Source organism: Malania oleifera, chromosome 10 (assembly GCF_029873635.1).
Source record: "Malania oleifera isolate guangnan ecotype guangnan chromosome 10, ASM2987363v1, whole genome shotgun sequence".
Taxonomy (NCBI): domain Eukaryota; kingdom Viridiplantae; phylum Streptophyta; class Magnoliopsida; order Santalales; family Ximeniaceae; genus Malania; species Malania oleifera.
Genome location: NC_080426.1, coordinates 46,394,120 through 46,406,253, shown reverse-complemented (window position 1 = coordinate 46,406,253; position 12,134 = coordinate 46,394,120).

Here is a 12,134-nt window from a genome sequence, read left to right as displayed (position 1 = left end):
GATGGACTGCAATTCAGTGGTCAAAAATTGGCTACTGTTTGGTGCAGCAACTCCACTTAGCCCTTTGAAAAAGAAGGACAATTAATGCTGACTTTTGGAGGGAATTAGGTTGCGGTAATCTCCTCCTTCTCTCCTATAAAAGGAGCACTTCCCCTCCGTTGTGTATATACACAAAGAGTGAGAGTGAGTGAAGACACAATAAGTGTGAGTGCACTGTGAGTGTGTATTAAAGTGAGATAGTTGAGTGTGTTGTAATTCTCTTCCTCCTTTACTGTATACCCATATATGTGTATATATATATATATATATAGTGAAGTTACTCCTCTCCCGTGGACATAGGTTAAATTAGCCAAACCACGTAAATCTTGTGTGTTATTTGTGTGCGTGTTATTTGATCTTGGGTAGAATTCATATCCCAACAATTTATACAAAATTCATATTCAAATCTTAAAATCTGTGCTTGCAAACACAATTAAGTGTATCCTATAGAAATATGCTAAGACAGAAGTGTGCAGGGTCAAATACATTTTGGATAAGCCATATGCATAATTATCCAAATTTAAGTTTCTTTGTCTAATTTATTGAGTGCTTGTCAAATTTTGATGAAAAAACTCCCTTTTTCCTTGTTTTTAAAATTCCAATAAATCACTCTTTGATTTTTGACTTTTATTCCTTCACTTATCTTTCAATTGGAACACATGAGCCTAGTTTCCGTAAAATAATTAAAACATCCAAGTGTTTTGTATAGATTGTAATTATGTAATTATAAATTAAATATGGTGTAAAAAATAATAATAATAATCAAATTACACAGAAATATTAGTGTGTGTTCATTTGTGCACATATATATAATCATCAATTCCCCCTTTGCTTGATGGGCAGGCAGTTCTTGCATGCAGATGGGCATGGGCATGCATGCATGCTGCCTGGTCTCTTCTTTGATTAGTTAAACACTTAAAAAAGTTCAAGAAAGATAAATGAATTAATTGGTTAAACATTTGATTTTTCTTTTTTGTTTATTAGGGATAACTTAATAATCATCTGAAGTTAATTACAAATATCTGTGCAGTTAGTATTGTTCACATATATATACGAAAGCAATTAAAACACATGGGCTAATGATAATTACTGATCAGAATCAGTACGTGTCTTTGATGCTCCTTCAATAAAATGTTTCTCTTGCACAAAACTACGATAGAGATGCTTGCTAGCTAGTTCAGGATACATGAAGGAAGGCGGCTTGCTACAAGGACATAATATGAAGGTGCTAGTCAGAAAAAAAATGAACCAAAGAAATAATGTGGCTGAATGTCTTCTCTGTGTCTCTTTTAATTTTTATGTTTTTTTATGTAGCATGGGTTGAGCTAAATCTTATATTTATCTTTAATATTGCTGTTGTTATTGTTGTAATTTTTTAAAAAAATTTCTTTTATGGGTCCTTCCATTACTTAAGATTTATCATGCACATGGTTGTTGTAGCTTGGCCTGAGTACTGTTTTATATGTTAGCATAACATCTTGTAGGAATGGTTTGGACTGACCACTTACGGAAAAATGTTTTTAGAATTCAAAAAGGTGATGGTAATAAGTATTGAACCAAAAAATATTGAAAATCATAAGTATTGTTTGATTGTTGTTAAAATGAGTGCTAAAGTTAACTGGTGTTTGAATACTTATTTTTGTCACAAGTGTTCTATAAATCTGTGTTATTATCATATAAAATATGAACAGCATTATTTCAATGTATAATAAATATATTATAATACATAAAAAACACATATAATATATAATTGTTATGTTATGTTGATGATAATATTATTAAGTAAATTAAAAATTGTTAATTAATATATTTAAATATTTTCAATTAAAAATTTAATTAAATCCTGATATATATAGTCATCACTGTTTCTTTTTTTTTTACTAAAAGAAGGCAGCACTTTCATTTATTTATTAATATACCCGCACTTTTGGTAGAGGAATACCGTGGTTACAAGATAAGCAAAAGGAAGATTGTAGAAAAATAAAATAAAACCCTTCCAAAAACAACACCAGCAACCAACCAACCAAACCAGAACAAAAAAACTAACATAACTAACAAAGAAGATAAAAACATAAATACAACAAAAAACAAATCAAAATTTACTAAACAAAACTCTAGAGTTTAACTAACGATGAACGGAAACGAGACCCCACCTATCCGTCCGAAAAATACCTTTCAGATAATGCGGTAGAGAGTGTTGTTCTTCATACATTACATTGTTTTCCATTTCTACTTCTTTAATAAGAAAATCAGCCGCATTATTGCCTTCCTTATATTGATACCTCACCATGACATTCACTTCTTCTAGCTCCACCACGAGCTCCTCCCAAAAATCCCAAAGATACCACAAAACACATCTACCTTTCCGAAACCAATCAACTACAATTTGCGAGTCACTTTCAATAATCACATTAAAATAATGCAAACGTTTGCACAAACGAATTCCTTCCCTGATTGCTTTTAATTCCGCACTATTATTCGTACCATTGCCAAAATAACTTGAAAAAGCCACTTTTGTCATGCCATGCCATGACAATCCCGAATAATCCCTTCACCTCCTGAAGTACCCGGATTGCCCCTACAACTCCCATTACAATTAAGTTTTATCCACTCTCCTGGCGTTTTAACTCACGAAATAATTTTTCCAAGCCTGTTGCAAATTCCTTGATGCTTAATTTGAAACTCATTTAAAATTGTAATGTCCGACTTCTTCAATTTTTGAAAAGAATTAGTGCTCTCAGCTATAAAATTAACCCATAATCGAACACTTCTTCACATATGATCTGCACTTTGATAAACTCCTTACATTCTCGCTTTACATCTTCGATTCCAGAGGCATCACGTAATCAAACATGGAATCAATCCGATTAAAATACCTTTAATAGACAAATTTTTGAGCATAGTGGAACCAATTTGCTATTCTGTTTTTTCGGGGAAGGGATCGTTGGAAAGAAATCCCTAACACCACACTAACTCGACGCCAAACCTCTGAAGCCACCTCGCCTAAAGAAAGAATATGATCAATGTTTCCCTAACTTCTCTGAGCGCAACAATCACAAGCTGAAACCATCGATATTCCTTTGGCTTAAATTCTATCATCTACAGTCAAACATCTAAACCAGGCTCTTTATAAACACATTGAGATTCTTAATTTATGATAATATTGCTTATTTTTATCACTTGAATTCCAACAAGCCCTTACATAAATAATATTAATTATTTTTGTAAATCTACACCATTATCATATGTATAATATTATTGTATTTCAACATATAATAAATATATTATAATACACACAAAAAAAAAACATAATAGTGTTAGATCAGGTTGATAATAATATTACTAAATAAAGTAAAATTTGTGATTAATAGTTTCAAATAATATTTTTAATTAAAAAAATAATTAGTTTTTAATATAGTCATTATTATTTCTTAGTTTAAAACACTATTACCATTTTACAATAATATTATTATCAAGTTATGTTTATAATGTTATTACTTTTATAATGTATCTTATAGTATTCAAGAATTTCTAATTAATAAATAAGTCAGACCCAAAAATGCCATTAAATTTGTAGATTTGCAAGGCCAATCTGCAGATCTATGAGTACCATGATCTGCTAGTGCTTCCCGCAGTGTCTGGCTACGGAGGCGATATGATAACATGGAAAATCTGCCTCTTAGAGAAACCTTCAAGAGACCCTTTTACCATGAGAGAGAATGTAGGAGAGGAAATAGCCTCCAACCCAACTTACAAAAATTTGTGGGGTTACAGCACATTCAAAGTGTAGAAATAGAAAGTCCCAATGAACTAAATCAAATGCTTTGATCTAGTCCACCTTAAATCCAAATCTAGGAGGACCAACATTTAAATGATAGGCATGTATTAATAGTTTTGATCCAAAAGAATATTATTATGAATGCTGATTACTTCAATAAAAGTTACGTGATTATGAGTGATAGATAAATGAACCAATTTGCTACTGCTACTTAACTTTGCAATGCAAGATTTGTTTCCAGAATATTAAAAACGATCACTTAAATCTGTGACAGGCTATCTACATGAAATAGTTAAGATTTTAAAATGTGTACTTAGCACTATAGATTCTATTGTTGAAGGTCAGAAATGTTTTGTAGATTTCAAGGAGAACCTACTATCATCTTCCCTTCTTGTGTGTGCAACTTGATAAAATCCACATTGAAAATTAGGATAAGGGTAGAAGCTCTTCTTGTTGCTTATCTACTAGCATAAGGAACCCTATCTATCACAAATTCCTTGTGCAAACAAGACCCATACATACAAAACCTCATGAACTGGAGCTTTAGGTGAATTACGATAATACAGTGATCACTTATCATTAGACCTAGTAATCTATGCTTTTAAAATGTCCGATATTCATTTAAAAAAACTAATGTAAGTCTTCAAAATTTTTTAACACTACAATCTATTTGCCATGACTTTAGTAATACATTTATGGACGATAAGACGAGTTCTCAATTTTTGGCACTAATATCAAAATAGTATGTTGGAATTGGTGTATTCCCAAGAGGAGGGGTGAATTGGGTATTAAAAATTTCTCATAGGTTGAACTCAATTTGTAGCCAGTATTTCACAACTTAGGGTTTGTTTAAGCATTCCCAATTAATCAAGTATGCAAATATTTAAGCCAAATAAGACATTCTCAGTAAATTAAATACTTGCATACAATCACCACTTCATATCTCATTTAATCTTCAAGATGCATATCTCATTTAAATAAAGGGCATGTATGCAAAAGTAATGATAGCGATAAATGAACAAGCATACATGTGCGGAAATTAAAGTGCGCGAATTTAAACGAGATAGAGAGAGAGCAACACACGATATTTGTTATCGAGGTTCGGCCAAACCAGCCTACGTCCCCGCCTTGGGCATACCTCCCAAAGATTCTACTAATCCTGCTCACTTCAACGAGTGGAGCAGAAGCCGTTACAACCTTTCCTTGCGGGGCAAGGTAAACCCTAGTTCAATTACAAGACTGAATCCAACTTGTCTCCCTTACGGGGCAGAGACTCCCTGGTTCAATTTTCGGACTAAATCGAACCGGTCTCACTTACGGGGCTGAGACTCTTTAGTTCAATTAACGGGATGAACCCAATCGGTACAATAAAATCATTTTTATACATATTACAACGCTTCTAAATACAAGCATGAATGTACACATTAAAAGCTCAAATACGCATACTCTCTTATAATATGAAATATGCTCAGTAGAGTAAGGGTGCTTAAATAGATTTAAACCCTAATAAGAAATTTTCTCCAAAAATATATTTCAATATAGGAGAATCTAGGATTTGCTTTTCAAATAGTTTTTGCCCAAATAAGATATATATGAAAAATGAGTATTATGTTCTCCTATAAATATTTTTGCGAGTAAAGAATATTTGGAGAATTTAGGAACTTTGATTAACAATGAATTAGAGAGAAAATTTGGGCTAATCAAAGTTATTAATATGAGGTTATGAGGGGATATTTATTGAGTTTCAGAAAATTTTGACCGTTGGGGACATGCTTGGTATTTTTGAATTTGTTTAATTAAAATTTAAGCGTGTTTAGGCGCTGAAAATTAACCCAACATGAGAGGTTCGGTCGACCAAGGGTAAGGTTCGGTCGACCAAGGTAAATTTGAACTGCAGGTTTGGTTGACCATATTAGGGTGTTTCTGAACCCTTCGTGGGTTTGGTCGACCATGATAAGAGGCCGGTTGACCATCTATGAGGTTCGGTCGATCAAGGTAATTTTGAATTTTAAGTTCGGTCGACTACGTAGTTAGAAAAGTAGATTTTTATAGTTCGGTTGACCGATGAAGGTTAGTTCAAGATAGGTCGGTCGACCAAGGCAAGTCAAACTATTGACTTTCTCCTTGTTCAGTTGACAAAGGCATTTAACACACCAAGAGGTCTGTCGATCGAGCATTTTTCAACATTTTGACTCCGGGCAAGTTCGGTCGACCGAGCTAATTAAAGCTCAAACTGGTCGGTCAACTGAGGACATTAACAATTAATATTTTGCCCAAAAAATCCAACGTCGGTCGACCGAAGTTTTTGTAAGCCCTATATTGACCCTAAAGTTATTCCAAAAATTTTGTATGATTTTAGCCTTTTTAGAAAAAAGTTTTTGGTAAAATGTTAGGAGTCCTATGGTCAACCTATGGTCATCTGAGCATTCAAACATATCATGCAGATGCATGCATTATTACTGACCAAGTGATAAAAGCTTAAATGCATATACAATAGAAAAATAAAGGTCTTCGTCTTTGCTCTTCAAGACTTCATGGAAAGCGCCTAAGTGTATAGTTTTTACGTCCCTTCTGGCTTCCATTTTCCTATTTTGTGTGTGCATACCAAATTATAAATCAGTTCAAAATACTAGGCATACACATGAGACACTTGTGTTTGTCAACATCAAAATAGAGATCGGACTCAAAAAGCCAACATCGTATGATTCACCTTTTTAAGCATCATAGAGTCCTTAAAAAGAGAGGGAATAGCATTTGTAACATCCTTCCCAACAACAATCTGCTAGTAGAATTTATAAAATTAAGAGTTAAAACCGTCACCTTGGAGTTTTATCATCTGAGAAAGAAAACATGGTTTCTCTAATTTCTTTTTCATCCACTTGCTTACTAAGAATAATTTTCTGCTGTTTAGTCCAAGCATATCTATCACTTTCTTTAGGTTTAGGTAGCTCAAATTACTTTTTTGCACTTCAGAGTTCCTTTTCCGCAATAGATTATGGTAGAATTCAATCAATCCTCTTAGGGATATTTGCATTAATTCCTTATTTTTAACCTAAACATTCCTACCAATCCTCTTAGGGATATTCATTGCTACTTCCAGAAGTTCCCTTTATTGTGTTAAAATCTCCCATTACAATCCAAGCAACCTCTCCAACAGAATAATGAAATTGCACTTGCTCATTCCATAGACTCCTCCTTTCTAACATGTCATTTGAAGCATGTAGCATGGTTATCCAACAATAACATTTCCAATCTTTGACAAGAGGGATATAACATGCTCGTGTTTTTTAACCATCATGGTAGTTGAATATTCCAGGGTTAAAGCCCACTTATACTCTGCTTGTGGACTTGTCATGCTGAAAGTTATACAGAAAAACTCAATATTTTTGCATCTTTTTACGAGCCTTGCTGAAGTTCATTCTGATCATAGTTCCATATAGACCAATCACTGGAAAAAAATTTGTGCTCGATGGAAATTCTATTGTCAGTGAAAATAAAGAAGTGTAGAGAACTGTAAAACATTGATCTGTTTGTACAACTGAAGGGATGGTAGCTGAAATGCAGTTCAAGGAAAAGTTAGAAAGAAAAGGAGGCCCCCAAAGAAACAGGTCAATCCTGAGTTAAACTCTGTAGAACTGCAGTGGTGGTTATAGCTGCAAGCTGGAATGTATGGGGTTAAATAACCCTGCCAAACAAAAAAAGGTCAGTTGATTCCAAAAGTATACAATGAGCTTAATTTAGATGAGGAGAGGCAGCTTGTTCCTTATCCCATATCCTTTCCTATCCATTCGAATTTGAGGATTTTAATACAAACATTTCAAATTATAAAGTAAAATGTCCCAAGAATGGATGGTTCTTTCCAACACTCCTATCCTTAACTTCAAAGCAAGAACATCAGATCAGCCCCCAAAGTTTGGGTTTTCTCCTCCCCAAAATGCACCCCACCCCTGCACCCAACTGTAATTGTCATGATATGTAAATAACCCCTCAAAAATTCAAATGCTAGTATTACTTCAGTAGCCCAAAACAGGGGAACCATGAAAATCCCCTAGAACAGAGCATGGACAGGAAAGCAAGACAAATACAAAACTAAGAAAACAAAATAGAAACATTCCATACGACTTTATGGCCCAACTTGCTGGGCCTACTAGTGTCCCCCATATATCATCACTTTTTGGCATGAAAATTTCTCACCCACTTGGCCTTTTCACTCACTCATAAGAGAGAGAGAGAGAGAAGCAACCCTAAACACTGAGGATGGTTGTTAGCAGAAAGACCTAAACACCTTACTGTGTAGGACCTACCCTAAACATTACTAATTAGAAGGCTTTCATTAAAATAATGGTGCATAGGCTTTGCTGGTTTCTTCAATCCAAAAACTTTACCTCAAAATCCAACAAATCCGGTGTGGTTTAAGGCCTCATTAATGAAACAGGGAGAAATTCAAGGATCATTATGATCAGATTGAAGAAAAGTGGACAACTCATATTCATGAGATTTGAGAAAGGTGATTTTGTTTTGGACAAGACTTGATCTCACTTTTGAAAGGAAAGCAGAGTCATTAAAGGTTCTATTACCAAACAGATCCCAAGTTTAATGTGTTGGCAAAACTTAGATCATATCAGCTTTGGAAAGTTTTTCCCTCTTCACTTATTGAAAGGAATAAAGATTACTCCAACGGAAAAATAAAATCAAATTTAAAGTTGGACAAAAATAAAAAAATAAAAAATAAAAAACTTGGTTACAACTGTGGGAACTGAGTGTCTGATTATTCCTTGAAATACAATGATCATACTTTAATATTTAATAGCTTATTAAAAAAAATTATCATCTAACAACAGTTCTTTTGATTATGATACTCTACCCTCTTAGTTTCTAAATTTTTTTAAAAAACCTCCTAAAATTTAATTTTTATTGGCAAAGTGAATCTTTCATTAGTAAACAATTAGTAATTATTAAGTTTATGTGAAAAAATATTTTTTATCATTAATAAAATGACATTTGCCCTCTCTTATATTCAATCATGATAGGAAAATGATATTAATTTAATAAATTAAGTTGAGAAAATTAGTCGGTAGAATTTTATAAAATTCAAACCGATGAGAGAAAGTGGGAATCCTAGTTCTCAAATTGACCATTCTGACTCGATTGATTTGACTAAACCCGCTAATATTAACATTGCAACATAAATATATTATTACATTATTATTTAAAAAATAATGTTACGAAATCAACCTACTTTTCAACTCAGGGTAAATATCATATTTTATGACAGAACAACCTGGGAAAAATTAAGAAAAGCTAGCAAAATAACAGGACAACTCAGATAAACTGGTTCAAACTTGAGGCTCAGATAATTAATATAAATTTGAGTTATTTTCTTAATCTATTTTTACATTTTATACACAAAACAACTAACATTCATTTCATAATTTTAATTTATGAAGTTCGAACTTTGAACTTTTAATATATATATATATATATATATATATCGAATATTATGTTGATAAGTTATTACAATTCAAAAATATTAAATTATATTTTATTTATTTTAAAGAAGTGTTTAGTCATTTAATTTGCATAAAATTTGAAAATTACATACATTTTGAAATGTTATAATTATCTAAGTTTTTTTAATGATTTGTTAGTATTATTCACTTTTTTAATATATTTTTAAAATTTTAAAATAATGATATAATTATTTTATCATACTTATGTTTATTAATTGACTCGAATTAAAAGTAGTTTGATCAATCAACCCAAAAATCAACTACCTAGTTTGATTTGCAAAATATTGTACTTGATTGACAAGTTTTCCCAACTTAATTCATTAATTGATGTTTTTGTTTTTGTAATTGATATTATCACAATTGAATGAAAGGCTAAAAATGTCATTTTATTAAGGTAAAAAATCATTTTTTTCACATGAACTTAACTCTGGACTAATTATAAACTAACAGGAGGTTCATTTTGTCCACATAAATTGGGAGAGTTTTAATTTCTTTTCAAAAATTTAAAGGTGAAGTGTCATATACAAAAAGTTTAAGGGGTGTTGTTGGATTTTATTTTAAACAAAATGGCAATAGGAAAAAAATTATTAGTTCATAATATGGAATAAATATGGAATGATTATTTTTAAAGTTTATTACGAGAACACCTATTCCTATCCTATTTCTCTTTGGATGGAATGATACAAATTTTTATATTTATTTAATTTATGATAAACATATTTTTTATTTGTAAACTATCAATTAATTCTTTATACAATGAATATTCTATTTCAAGGAATATTTCTTGAGCTTAACATAACCTAATTTGCTTTTTTTTTTTTTTTTCAATATTGAACTTTATGAAAAAAATTTGTATAATTTTTGTGCATTTTCCAAAAGTTGACACATATTGGGATTGAGCTTTACCCAACTAGAAAGGTTATGATGTATAATTTGTTAATAATTTCACTTGTGAGTTTGACCCACATTTGAAAAATTGAGTGGATGATGGGTGCTTATATATATGATTGGGCTCAAGACCCAATGGGGAGCAGTTGGAACTCACAAGTGAGAGAGATTGTTGAGAATTCTACTTTGTTTGTCCCACATTGAAAAAATTGAGTGGATGACAGGTGCTTATATACATGGTTGGGCTTAAGACCCAATAGGCTTAAGATTTTGGGTCAGAGTTGATGTTCACCCATATGCATCAAGCTCACCCATGAGCTTCTCCAGTCCTAACATCCCCAACACACGAGGATATACTTGCCTAATGACATAGGTGTCACCCAATCATTGAGCAATAGAACATACTTGCATTAGATTGACCATAAAGAAATATCCTTGGCACGTGAGTTTTGTCAGCTATAATAATTATACCCTTTAATATTTAGAAATGTCAAATTTATGATTGCGATTAAAATTGAGAAATGTTTCTTAATTTAAAAATTGGATTATTTGTAATTTCAACTTTGACTTAAGAATATATTCTCTTTCATAAGAGGACATTCAACTAATCCAGCTTACCAATAGAGTTAAGCTTAATGTTAAATAGTCCAATGCCGCTTTATCCTTCTCTCTCCCTCTCTATTACCTTCATCTGCCTTTGATATGTTCTTTTTTTTTTTTGGTCTCTTTTCTTCCTCTTCTAATTTAAATCTATTCACCTCCCTCACCTTCTCCTCCATTTCTACCATCATCCAATTTTTCATCATCCACATCATTAAAAGATGTTTGGGCACCCATTTGCTACAAATAGAAGGTGACTTCTCGCTCAAATACATTACTTGCACACATAAAGAGATGTTAGCATATATACAAGCAAAACGATCCAAGTCAAGGTGAAAAGGGATGCATCAAAATACGTAAGTTCCAAAAGAACTGTCAATTACAATCTTAGTAAATTTGCCTATTTTACAAATGCAAAATGTAAATGAGTTGCATCAAAATCACAACAAGAAAGAAAGAAAGAAAGAAAGAAAGAAAGAAGATGGGACATGGGCTAGCTAAATAATGGTGGTGGGTGCATGAAGGGCAGCAAAAGGAGGCATTAGGAAAATCCAAATGAGGAGTCAAAGAAGAATTAGCTCAGCTAGCAAGCCCATGATGCCCTGAAGATAAGATGGGTCATATCATAGATATGTGCACACTTTGAGAGCGTGTGGGTGCGCATGCACCACAACTAGCTGGTGGGAGAGCAGACACACATCAAACATTTTTGCTTAAGCATGGGGTCCCTCTGGCCCTAGCCTCAATATATATACATGTCCCAGTGCATGGCATAGCATGACATGACACTCTGGGAAGTCCCCCACTTGAATTATTTCTTCCTAATCAAATTTATATATATATATATATATATGTAAAGGGTGTCTATGGATCCACGTATACCAACCTAGCTTGCTTCTGGTGGTATAAGTCATATGATGTTTTGGTACCAACTCAATAATTCAGCTGCTTCTAGCGAGTAGTACTACCGTTAAAAGAATGTAATCTCTGTTGGGACACATTCAAATAGTTAAATAGTTGAAAGCACTTTTACCTTGAACGTTTGGAAATTAAATTTGTTAAAAATTTTACTTGTTAGTTTGTTTTGAAAAAAATAGAGTGAAAAATATGTGCTTATGTACATGATTGGATCCAAGAATCAATAAATTTAAATTTTGAACCAAGTTATGAATATCAAGTCTGTACATGAGGATGTTCTTGGTCCCAACAAAATTTTATGAAGAATTGGAGAAGGGTATGAAATAGAATGAATGGATTATGACTCTGAAATTTTCCTAGAACCAAAATGTTTATGAATTGTTAAGAATTTTTTAGATTTG